Here is an 11,406-nt window from a genome sequence, read left to right as displayed (position 1 = left end):
AGACAGAAAAACATTCAACTTACCTCTTCCTCATTCCACAACTGAAACCAACCTTTCTCTCTTACCACGTCCCTCCTTCTCACTGAAACAAAACCTCTCAAGCATGGACAGGAACTGACATACTGCACTATATGCCAGCATCATTTCCTTTATTTATTTTAAGAAAGAACACAACTGTACTACAACTATTGCTTTCATTTGTTAAAAATTCATTAACTTATTGTCATATTACTTCTGCAGCCTCTGTCAAGAATTGTGAAAAAAAAAACACCTGCTGTATTTTCAACAATGTAAAGAGGAATTGAAGTTTTTCAAAAACAGAAGCTCTGGCAATGAAGAGAAATTCATTAAAAAAAAAAAAGGTCAGTAGATGATTGTAGCTGCAGTTTGGTGTTTCAGCCACTTGATGGAACTATTGCTTTGATAAGTCAGTTTACCCAGAAGCCAGGACTAAGTTGACTTTACTACCTTTTTGGCACATTTCTGAATTCCGCTTTTTGTCACTTTTTTTTTTTTTTTTTTAAAGATTGATTTCTTCTTATTTCTCCACTGTTGTCTCCTTCCTGTCATCCCAAACATGTCTTTGCGTGCAAGGTGCCCTGGTTTAATTAGAATTTCTTTGATGAAATCAGGATGAGGGGCGATTCCCAAGAGATTTGGAGAACTAACGATACAGCTTTCCTAGCGTGGCACCTCTACAGGGTTAGAACAGCAGTGGAACAGTAGCTGGCAATATTTTCACCACTAAAAAGCTGCAGCTGAAGCAGCATGCTGTGCATTGGATGTAAACTTCAAAACATGTGCACATAAAACACCCCTAAAACAGCTCATAAGGCTCCTCGTGTTCTTTGATGTCAACAAGAAATTTGCACAAGAAGGATTTTTTTGGACAACCACGTGATTTATCATTATTGTTCCAGCTCCCTCCTGAGTGATATGATTAGTTTATGGTGTGTCTCCTCCACGCCCTGTGGGGGGAACGCCTCAAACGCACAAGGGCAGGAGCAATCAAAGAAAAACTGGAATAAAACTTTCAAAAAGAGCGTCTTGTCTTCTTCTTCTCCTCGTCAAAGAAACAGGCGGCGTCACCAAGGGGAGTGCAACGCAGAGTGCTCTCTGTCAGGCATCCTGCATGAAGCTCGAAGGTGGGGTTCTGTCATCCAAATCACAGCAGGGGGTCCAGAGATGTTTGGACGGATAAGAGAGAAGGTAAGAAATCGTCAATAGAGAGAGAAAAAAATACTGTCAATCCCAGAAGATACCTTAGTGTTTTTGTCCTCTGTTACAACAGAATGAAAAAAAAATGCATGGAAAATATGTTTCCAGTGCCATATATTGGGACTGTTTGAGAGTTTTCCATCATTTATGAATAGATGTTTGGAAGTGGTAAGTCACGGTACTGGGCTTGTAGATGGCTTCACAGGCTATGATATGAGACACTTTTTCTTTAGGCAGGTCTTCTTATAAATTTTGCTTATCATGCAGGAAAAAAAAAGCACTTGGTCCACATGGAGGTAGCTCAGCTCTGTGTGTTCCACAACGACGTGTGTCCAGTTCTATTAAATCCCTTCCACACAGTCAGTGAATAACAGTTCTGGACCCTTCTCTCTCACACACACCAGAAACGGAATATTTTGCAAGCAGCCCTTTAAAACGCTGTGCATTCTTTCTGTGCAGATATCAAAAGCACATGTAGTGATCTCAGTGCCGGGCCAGGTGCACTGAGGTACTGTACGTGCACCGACTGGTTGGCCAGAGACTCATAATTCCCAGAAGGAAATGGCACATCTCATCTTGAGAGCACTCAGCTTTTAGACAGTGTAAACTTTAAGACGGCTGGAGCCCCATAGTGACACACAGCATTACAAAGGGAAGGATAAAATACAGAGGGTGCAAAGCTTCAAATTCTTTGATGCACAGCGTACCTAAAGTGAAGTACAAATATTTGCCATCAGTCAAGGAAGAGACTGTAGTTCCTCATGAAACTGAAGCAAGGTCTACTTCCTCATCTCCTGCAGATTTGTTTTTGTTTCTATTGATTGGGCAAGGAAAGCCTTCTGACCTACTTTTTTTTGTCTGGTTCTGAAATGTTCAGACTGACCTGCAGCAGGTGGTGAGGGTTGCAGAGCAAATTATAAACAGACCCCATTTGGAAGAAAAAAAAAACATAGACTGAGTGACTACACTGAGGCTCAGTTGGAAGAGTGGATCATGAAGGAAGACAGTTTGATCCCCCATTTCGCCGTGTCCGGGTGTTAACGTACCCTGAGCCCAGGTTTCCTGAAGTGCTGTGAAAGCACATCGCTCGGAATCTGTCATCACTGGTATGTGAATGATGGATGAAAAAGTAAAATGCACTATACAGGGCAAAAAATCAATTCACAAAGAAGCCAAGTCGTCTCATAAAGAATACGGAGTAACCACCCTTAGTTCTTATTTACCATTTTACAAAATTTATCATTTTGTTCTTTTTATATTCTACTAAAAAAAACTATCAAGTTTTCTTGTTTCTCCTAAAGATATTTCTTTTCATTTTGTATTCGATTGCGCACACACATTTTCTTTTATAATAATAAAGAAATAATCCCAGCTGGATTTGTAATGTAATTTTTTACTTACGTTGAATGTCAAGTGGCTGCATCGCCATGTCAGCGCAAGTAAACGGTCTTCAATGCTGTTAAGTGAAGATCTGCAAGGCATGAATGATTTAGTTACAAATAAAATATGATACATTGTCTGGATGATATCTTCAAACGATTCCCTATCGAAAGGATTTAGTGTTTTGAAATGTATTTCAGAATAAGTTTAGAAAAAGGCTTAGATTTTAGGGATGTGCCGTTGAACTGGGCGTTGACACAACTCTTTAGGTTATGATAAGGACACTGAGTTGTAGCGAATAAAAGCCTGTGAGAGCAGGGATAGTTCTGCAAACACTTGGGACCAGCTCAGCGAGTGCAGCTGTTATTTAGTGTTTCATTAATATTTTTCCATATTTCACCAGAAAATAATCATAACCATGCTGGGAGATAAATATTCAACAGCTTGCAAAGGCAAATACTTAAGTCTGAATTGTCCTCAGAAATTTGACCTTGATCAATCATTGGGCGAGACATGAAAGTAATCTCATGACTAACAACATATTCCATATTAAGTCTGAAGGCTACATTATTAAATACTTCATTTTACGGCTGTTGGGTCGGTTTGGCATCAGGTCTGAATTGCGAGGAGCGTTTAGACCACATTATAACTGCATGCAGCTCCAGTTCTACTTAATTTAACATATTTTGAATGCTTCCGTGTAACATAATCATTTGCAGTTTGAAGCCATGTTTTCAAATCGATATTTTAACATGCACGGAAACAAAAAGAGAGCTTTTCCATTTTAGTGTACAAAACAATCGCAACTATAGCAACCACAGTGTCTGTGGTATCAAGCAGAAAAGCAAAAAAAAAAATTATACAGTGCATTGACAACCTGTAATCATACACAGGCAGATATAAGTGGGCTGCCTCATTTGACTAATAGAGACATTAGCTGCCAGAGGATCACTATGTGAAGCAGTACAGTGGCAGTGCCCGGATTCAAGCCACATACTGACTCATGCATTGCGGGCATTGATATATAATTAGGAAAGGCCTTTCCAGACGGAGAGGCATTCAGGAAGTGCATGGCACCTGGTTAAGGAGAGCACATGTGCGTGACCATGTGTGTACGGGTGAGTGTGTCAATCAGGATTTAATTGACAAGAAGATTAAAGCTCACATCTGAGAGCCCCGCATTTTTTTTTTTTTAGGCCGGAGCAGCCAAGTTGAAGGAGTCTGGTCTCCAGCGCCTGCCCGAGGTTCGGGGTGCTGCGCTCAAGGTTAGCACGGGCGCCCTGCTGCGTGCGCGCTGTCTGAGATGGGTCCTACTTGTTGGACATTCATTATCAAACTCTGTTTGCTCCTTTCATCTGCAGCTCTCTGCAGCACTCATCGTAAACTACAGAGGCACCTTGCAGCTTGACATCTCTCCATTCAGTCTGTACCTTAAACAGCATGCTGCCACATCAAAGAGCTGCGGCTGCCTTTGATGCTGCAAAAAGAAAGAGCTCCAATGATCTGCTAAAAACCAATGCAACTTTCTGGAGCCTTGTTTTATTCATTTGCTATCTCAAGAAGTCTGGAGTCAGTCTCTAGAAGTCCAGACAGCAGAATTTGGCTTTTTTGAAAAAGCGCGACTCTGCAAAATAAATATAAAAGAAAAATAAGAGATTTCTGTAGTTTTCTATTGCTGTGATGGTGTTTAGATTGGAGGTTTAGTCACAGGTACGAAGAAAGTATAAGGAAAAGCAAGCTTTCTTGGTGCCGACTAAAGCTATTTACGGGATGAATACGGGATGAATAAAGGGGTTTCACAAAACGGCATACAGTAATTGAGATATGAACGTGTCAGATTTCATACGGTCGTCCATGTTTGCTTTTCAGTCACTGTGACAAATGCCCACTTATTAGAAATTAACAAGCAATAACTGTGTCCCGTTGCTCGATGTCATGCTCTGTATTTATAGCATTTTATTTTTTGTAATTACAGTCGTTTTGTTATATTTAGTTTTAATTTGTATCCATGAACTGTCTCGTGTTCACTTTTAAGGTTTCTTTCTTGATGATGGCAGTGCTCTATTTGAACCTTGACATTATTCAGTCTGTCTGTCACCACTTCAGCAGCAGGAAGGCTGCAGGAAGACTGGAGCCGGTCCAGATGACTGGAGCTGAACGGACAGGTGAGCAGTCCATCTGTAGAATAATTTTATAATATTCTGTACATCATGCTTATTATATTATGTTATTTACTATTGTTCATGTAATGCATGTCTCTGTTAGTTATAGTAGGCTAGTAGACACAGGCGTAGAAAAGAGATGTATCCTTTTTCTGTTCGCCAGCCTGTCATATTTCATTTTTACGGCAGCCTCTTGGCAGCTGGACAGTTTGTTTTTGTTTTCTAAAGTTAAGACTACAGGTCAATTGTCTCTCTGTCTCCCTCTGGTGTAAATGAGGCTCATTGGACAAGAAATGTAACACTATGATTTGTTGCACAACACCTGGCATTTGGAAAGACTTGATGGAGACTTGATGGAGGCTGAGAGGGCCTCCCAAGGGGTCACGAACATTGACCTTTGTAGGGAGGGGGGAAGAGTCAACTGAGAAGCAACGAATGGTTTTGAGTGATTGTGTCTTGACGAAGAATCAATTGAGAAGCAACAAACTCCCAAGAAATAGTATAAATAGATGGAGCGGAGAGCGATCGGCGCGTCAGTTCTTTTGGTCAACCTGGCTGCCAGGAGGGTTTTTTGGGAATAAAGTCCTCCTTTTGCATTCTGACTCTGACTCTGCCTGATTTTTCTGAGGAGAACTACGATGGAAGACTTCAAGAACCAAAAGTGGATATACTTGAGGATTTTACGTTTTTTCTGGAATATATGTTTGTGGGGTTTTTTGCACCGTGACTGGCCTAGGATACTTTTTTAAATAAAATTCCACGACACATCACAGGGAAAACACACAGACAGACGACCGCACCCACTCACATTTACTCCTATAAACTTTATTCAAGGCACTGGCTGGATGATGTTGACGCTTTATTGCCCAAATTTACAATGATCTGCTTTTCCATGTGAAATGATGTCCGTCCAGATCTTTTTTTTAAGGCAGAATAATGAAATGCTAAAATTTTCACACTAAATTGAAGAATTTTTTTTCTGCCCACTATGTTTCATAGAGATTTTGTTCTTGTGAAAGATGAAGTTTTTGAAGAGTATATATTAATGTCCACACATCAGGGATATAAGCTTCAGATTGTTGGTAAAGATTCAGCAAGAAGAAAATCTCTCCAAGACACAAAAGGCTCCTCTGTGGTCCTTGATCAAAAGAATCCTAATAAGTTCCAGCTCTCAAAAAGCTCTTTGTTGAAGGCGTATCTTAAGTCACTTTCATATTGTTCACTTTTTTTTTCTGACACGAAGAAGCTTTGTGGATATATTTGGAGGGCTTTAGGGAATAATGATGCAAGTACTGTACCCGACATGAAGGGCAAAAATATCGAACCAGTGAAGAAATAACGTTCAGATCCCCGGCCGGCGGCCACCACCACTTCAGAGCTGAACAAAGTAGCCTTTCTCTCCAACAGCAGTTTAGTCATTACGAGCGAATTTAATCCTGCTAATTATAATTTCATCAGATATAACAAAAGAAATGTCGACAGTGAGAAGCCACATCTCATGCAAATGGCTGCTGGGTCAGGCACACTGAACTTCAGCACTTTGTCGGCTTGTTTCCTAATTGAATGAACTTGACAATAATTGAAGTGTTTTATTTTTGCCCTTCTTTCAGCACATAAAAGACTGCCTTGGCAATTAGCTTTAATCCCACCCCCCTCTTTTTTTTTTTCCTCCATGCTCTTGAGTAGGCAGGAACCAGCATATTCCGATCATTTGCATTATCCAAAGCGAATCTGCTTTGAAGTTCTGAGATTCTGTAAGAAAAAGGATCCACTTATCCCACATGAGAAAATGTTCAAAGCTCATAAATTCGCTGGAACAGATGTACATTATCATTGGATTTGCCTTTTTTCCCCCTCTTTGCTCCTGTATTGGTAATAGACTACCTCATGTCCTTCTCATCCCTTAGCGTTTAGCATCTTGCCTTTACAGAAGCTCGCACCCTGCTGTGCCAATCCACACTTCAAAGCTCGCTGCCTATCTGCTGGAAACAAAGCACACAGGACATATTATGGCAGCCTCTCATTTCCCCATATTTAAGTCAATATCACTGGGGTTTTCTTCTTCTTTTTTTTTTTTTAGCCATTGGCAACACAGAGATAGGGTTTATTTTTACCAAAAAAGGCCATTCCATGTTCCCAATGCTAGCCTGCAACACAAATACAATAAGTGTACACATGCACAGCGGAGGTTTATCCTATTATAGCCCCAGTAAATGAGTTTTTTTTTTTTTTTCTGTGACAGTCACCAGGTTTTTCATAGCTCCAAATATGGAAACACTACAGATGTGGTTTTTATGCTCGGATGAAATGCATTAAACAGAACGTAAAATAAATCATGTTTCATTTTGTCACAAATTACCGAGAGGAAACAAAATGTAGCTCATCATCTATAATTACACCAGACAATTTTCACTTTCCAAAGAAGAAATTAATATCCTCTTGGGCACCAGCAGACCTATTAGAGTGAGAGAGAATGAAAATGAATGGAACCTTTAAATACCTCTGTGATGTGGGGAGGGGTAATGAGGGAGGAAAACTCCCCTCCAGTTGCATTTTATTTTCCTTGTGTGAGCTGTTTTTCAATTGCGCCCTGTAATTGCGGCGGGCAGAGTTAGTCTTTGAGTGACCTTTGCTCAGACCTCTGTTGTTGTAAGCCGCTGACCTTTTGCTCACTTTACCGCAGAGAATTAAGAAATCCATCAGCGCTTATCGATCCCACGTGCTTCCTTGTATTGAGAACTCAAGACGTGGCGCTCTTGGAGTGAACCTTCCCGTGGTGCAACATTTAGGAGAGGGACAGAAACACAGACGCTACAAATGCAATGTCTAAAAGAGAAATAGCTGTTTGATGCTGCTGTTTGCTGTGTGATGGACTGGTGTCCTGTCAGGGTGTAACTCGCCTTCGTTCGGCTGGATTTCACTCCGCAACCATGAGTTGAATAAAGCAATGTAGAAGATACGTAAATGGATGAAAGGTTGATTTAAACCAATAGCTGAAACGTGTACATGCTGATTTATTAAACTTATTTTCAGACATCTAACTGTCATCATTACATCAGGAGGAGTCCGTTTTTTTTTTATCTGTGTGGTCAGATGATTTGATTTGTGGGCTTCACACATATAACAGTTGCTTTTATTGATTGATCTCTGAATTGAAAACTATCTGAAACACTAAACTTGTCATATTCAACAATTATATGCATTTACATCTAACACGGTATCGTAATAAAGTGAGATTGTGTGAAAATTCTCCAGAACCATTTGCTGAGTTGTATTTCTCAAGACGATCTGGCAGAGGCGAGCAGGTTACATTAGCTCTCAAAATGAGATTCCTGCCATGGGTCTGTGACAACATATCAAGTTCAGCTTTCGCTTGATCAATTTTAATGCGTAGTCATCCATCACATGTGGCTACAACTGTCGAGACTTGATCAACTACCACGTTTCCAGCAGATGTCAAAACTGTCAGCAATGGAAAAAATATGAACCTGCTATAGTCATATGACACCGAGATCGAGTCAGCCAAACCGAAAAATTATGATGGTGCTTATGATGGAGCTCAGCGTTCGCTGAAAGCCGCGGCCGAAGCCTCCAACACTTGATTTCTCATTGGCTGCAAATCAATGAAGTGATGAAGCCCGTCAAGCTGAGCTGCTCTCCGACAGCACAACACCTGAACAAGGTGTCAGTCAACGATGCATCCAGCCAATGAGACGTCTTCATCTGCTGCGTGCTTCTTGCCGTGCAGTGTCCTGCAGCTGCCAACTGAAATCAACCAAACTAACGGAAACAATCAGAAAGGATGGAAAGCAAGAGTGGAAAGTCTTTAGAGGCTAATAAGGGATTTAGTATTGTTCGAGTCTAAATCCAGTGTTGTTTTGAACCGTGACATAGACACAGGAATATCAGGGTGAATGGGGCTGTTGGTGACTTGATCCAGTCAGCTGTAAATTCTTAAACAACCATGGAAGCAGTGTTAGTATGGTGGGGATAGCAAATAATGAAGGGTTACTTTCTATATGATGATATTCAAATGACAAGTGCCAAGGGTGGCACTTTCCCTGCTAGGAGGCTGGATGGCTATTGGTATGAATATTTAATGTCATTCACATCACAAGTGAAGACATGTCTTACACGTGAACTTTACATATTTAAATGTTGTTTTCAACAGCATATGAAGATACAATATCAGGGTAATAAACCCGCAGCCCAGTAAACACTGGTAATGTGTTTACTGTTGACACAGTGTGGGACTTCTTTGGTGCCTACAAATGTTGATAAGTTGTGTTTTTTTTTTTTTTGGTTTGTTTTTTCTAAAGGGGACATATTATGCTTTTTTTCACTTTGTGAAGAGTTTCTTATAGTAGTATGTTTTGCCTCATTATGACGTTCAAATTTGAAAATTGTCTGTTTCCTCCCTGTCTTGCTGCACCACATTTTGTGAAAATGCCTGCTCAAAACGGTCGAGTTTGAGTTGGGTCCGCTTATCCTGAAATAAGCAGATTTATCTCCTTGCCCTGACTGTACCCCCACCATGTGTGTGTGAGAGAGAGTGGGCGTGGACAGATGCGTTCATGTGCATACCCGAAAGCAGGCCCAGAAACAGCCTGTTCTGAAGAGGGCTCCTCAGAGCCACTTTTCAGACTGCTAAAACTCCGAACATAGGATGGATTTAGGGTGAACAAACTTAAATACTATGTTTTGGGGCTTCTGAGACCGATATGACATGACTGAATAATAGCATGATATGGGACCTTTAACGTTGATGCTCAATAGCTTGAATAGCATCTATACCAACTGTTCCTCTGGGGTTTGAGCTTGAGCTTGTCTTTGAAAATAGAAATGAAGAGAGAGAATTATAGGCGTGAATAAATTTTGATGCATTATCTGTCTAAATTTTCAAACTTGGCGTTGCTGCCGTCTTGGCCAGTGCTCCCTTGAAAAAGATCCTGTAATCTCAATGAGACTCACCCGATTAAATACAGGCAAACAAGAAAAACCCTCTACTTTTACAAGTAGTGCCTCACATTTCAAACCCGTGTGGCGATGTGTTGGCTTACAGTACGGCTTAACTTTAAGATAATGACTTTCACAGCTGGATTTTTTCTGCTAACAAAGCATTGTAGGTCGATGGACAACTAAAGTTCCAGTGACACGACAACTTTTCAAGTGAAAGTTTTCTTTTCAGTGAAAGTTTTTTTTTCAGAAAAGGTTCCATTTACACAGAAACTTTTCGAAAACAATGTCCGTTCACATGGAAACGGGAGAAAACTCTATGGTTAGCGTGTTAGACGCTGTTGCTGTTGGTTGGTTTTGTAATGAAATCGCACAGGTGTGTGCAGGCAGCACTGACATTTGCATGGACAATCAACAAAGTTGGATTTCTATTATGGTATTGACCTGGAGTCACGCTACTCTGGAGACCAGCGTTGTTGTTATTGTCCATCTACTCGTGCAGAAGAACTTACTACAAACGCGTGATGAGCAGTGTTAAAAAACCTGCACCGTGGAAGCAGTTTTCAAAAATTTGTTTTCTGAGGCTCTGAGTGCCATTATCATGTTAGTAGTTACCCAAAACCAACAAAAGTTTTCTGTTTTCCCTTGAAAATGAGGCCTAAACTGGTCTTCAGTGTTTGTGAGTGGTTATGTGTTGGATCTGTGATAGAATGTCGATCTACACAGGTTGTGTCTCGCCTTTCGCTCAGTGTCAGTCAGCTTTGATTGGCTTGAAAATCACCATAGCGTCATTTTAAAGGTCTCTGGTTTCATGTATCGATGAAAGTTGATTATTGTGCCAGCGTTTGGCTTTGCTACTATGTTTTGGCCAATCAGAGATCAGCGAGGGCTCAGCAGTTCTCTTGGGTTCCACCTTGAATATACCAAATCAGCTATGTTAACCATTTCAATCAGAGCCAGCAGTGGTGGGTACTGAAAGAAACAAAGAATTGTAATCTGGGTCCAATATGGCTAATAGACGTTATACAGAGAAACCAGAAGTGTTGTATTTCCAGTGCAGAAGAGAACCACAGAATGAAAGGGTTAATAGAGTATGAGGAAGTATAGATGACTTTTCTTCAGAAGTCCAAAAGCAAACTTCTGTTTGAACTTGTAAAACATGTTTTACCCCCTTAACTCTTTTACCGGACACACTTATGAAGACTGCTGAACCAAAGAGATTGAGCGGCAGAGACAGGCTTAAAGATGAGAGGAAGGACACTGTCTCCAGCGCTGTCATTTCAAAAGGCGTGAATGCATTATCCAACCGTTGCTCTGCACTGCAGAGAAGAAAATCTCCATGAACACCAAGGCTATTACCAACATATGTGAAGAGTTGAAAGGAGCTCAGATCAAAGTCAGAGTAGGAAGAGAAAAAAAGAAGGAGAAGAAGAAGAAGAAGAGAAAAAAAAAGCAAATGTCAAAAAAGAAGAAGTTTCATGCCAGGCTGCAGAGAAGAGATGATGCAGGAGGATACAGTAGGAAAAGGCCCCTTCAGCTATACGGCATCTCAGACATGAAATGAAGATGCACGGAAAGACGTTTTTCAACATTTCTTTTTTTACATCAATCACTGCGAAGGACGGAAACTGTAGTGATGTTTTCAGAACAAAACTACATGTCGCCAGTTCACCATCCTGTAAATGAATCG

Source organism: Salarias fasciatus, chromosome 1 (genome assembly GCF_902148845.1).
Source record: "Salarias fasciatus chromosome 1, fSalaFa1.1, whole genome shotgun sequence".
In the NCBI taxonomy this organism is placed as follows: domain Eukaryota; kingdom Metazoa; phylum Chordata; class Actinopteri; order Blenniiformes; family Blenniidae; genus Salarias; species Salarias fasciatus.
This window is presented reverse-complemented; position numbering follows the sequence as displayed.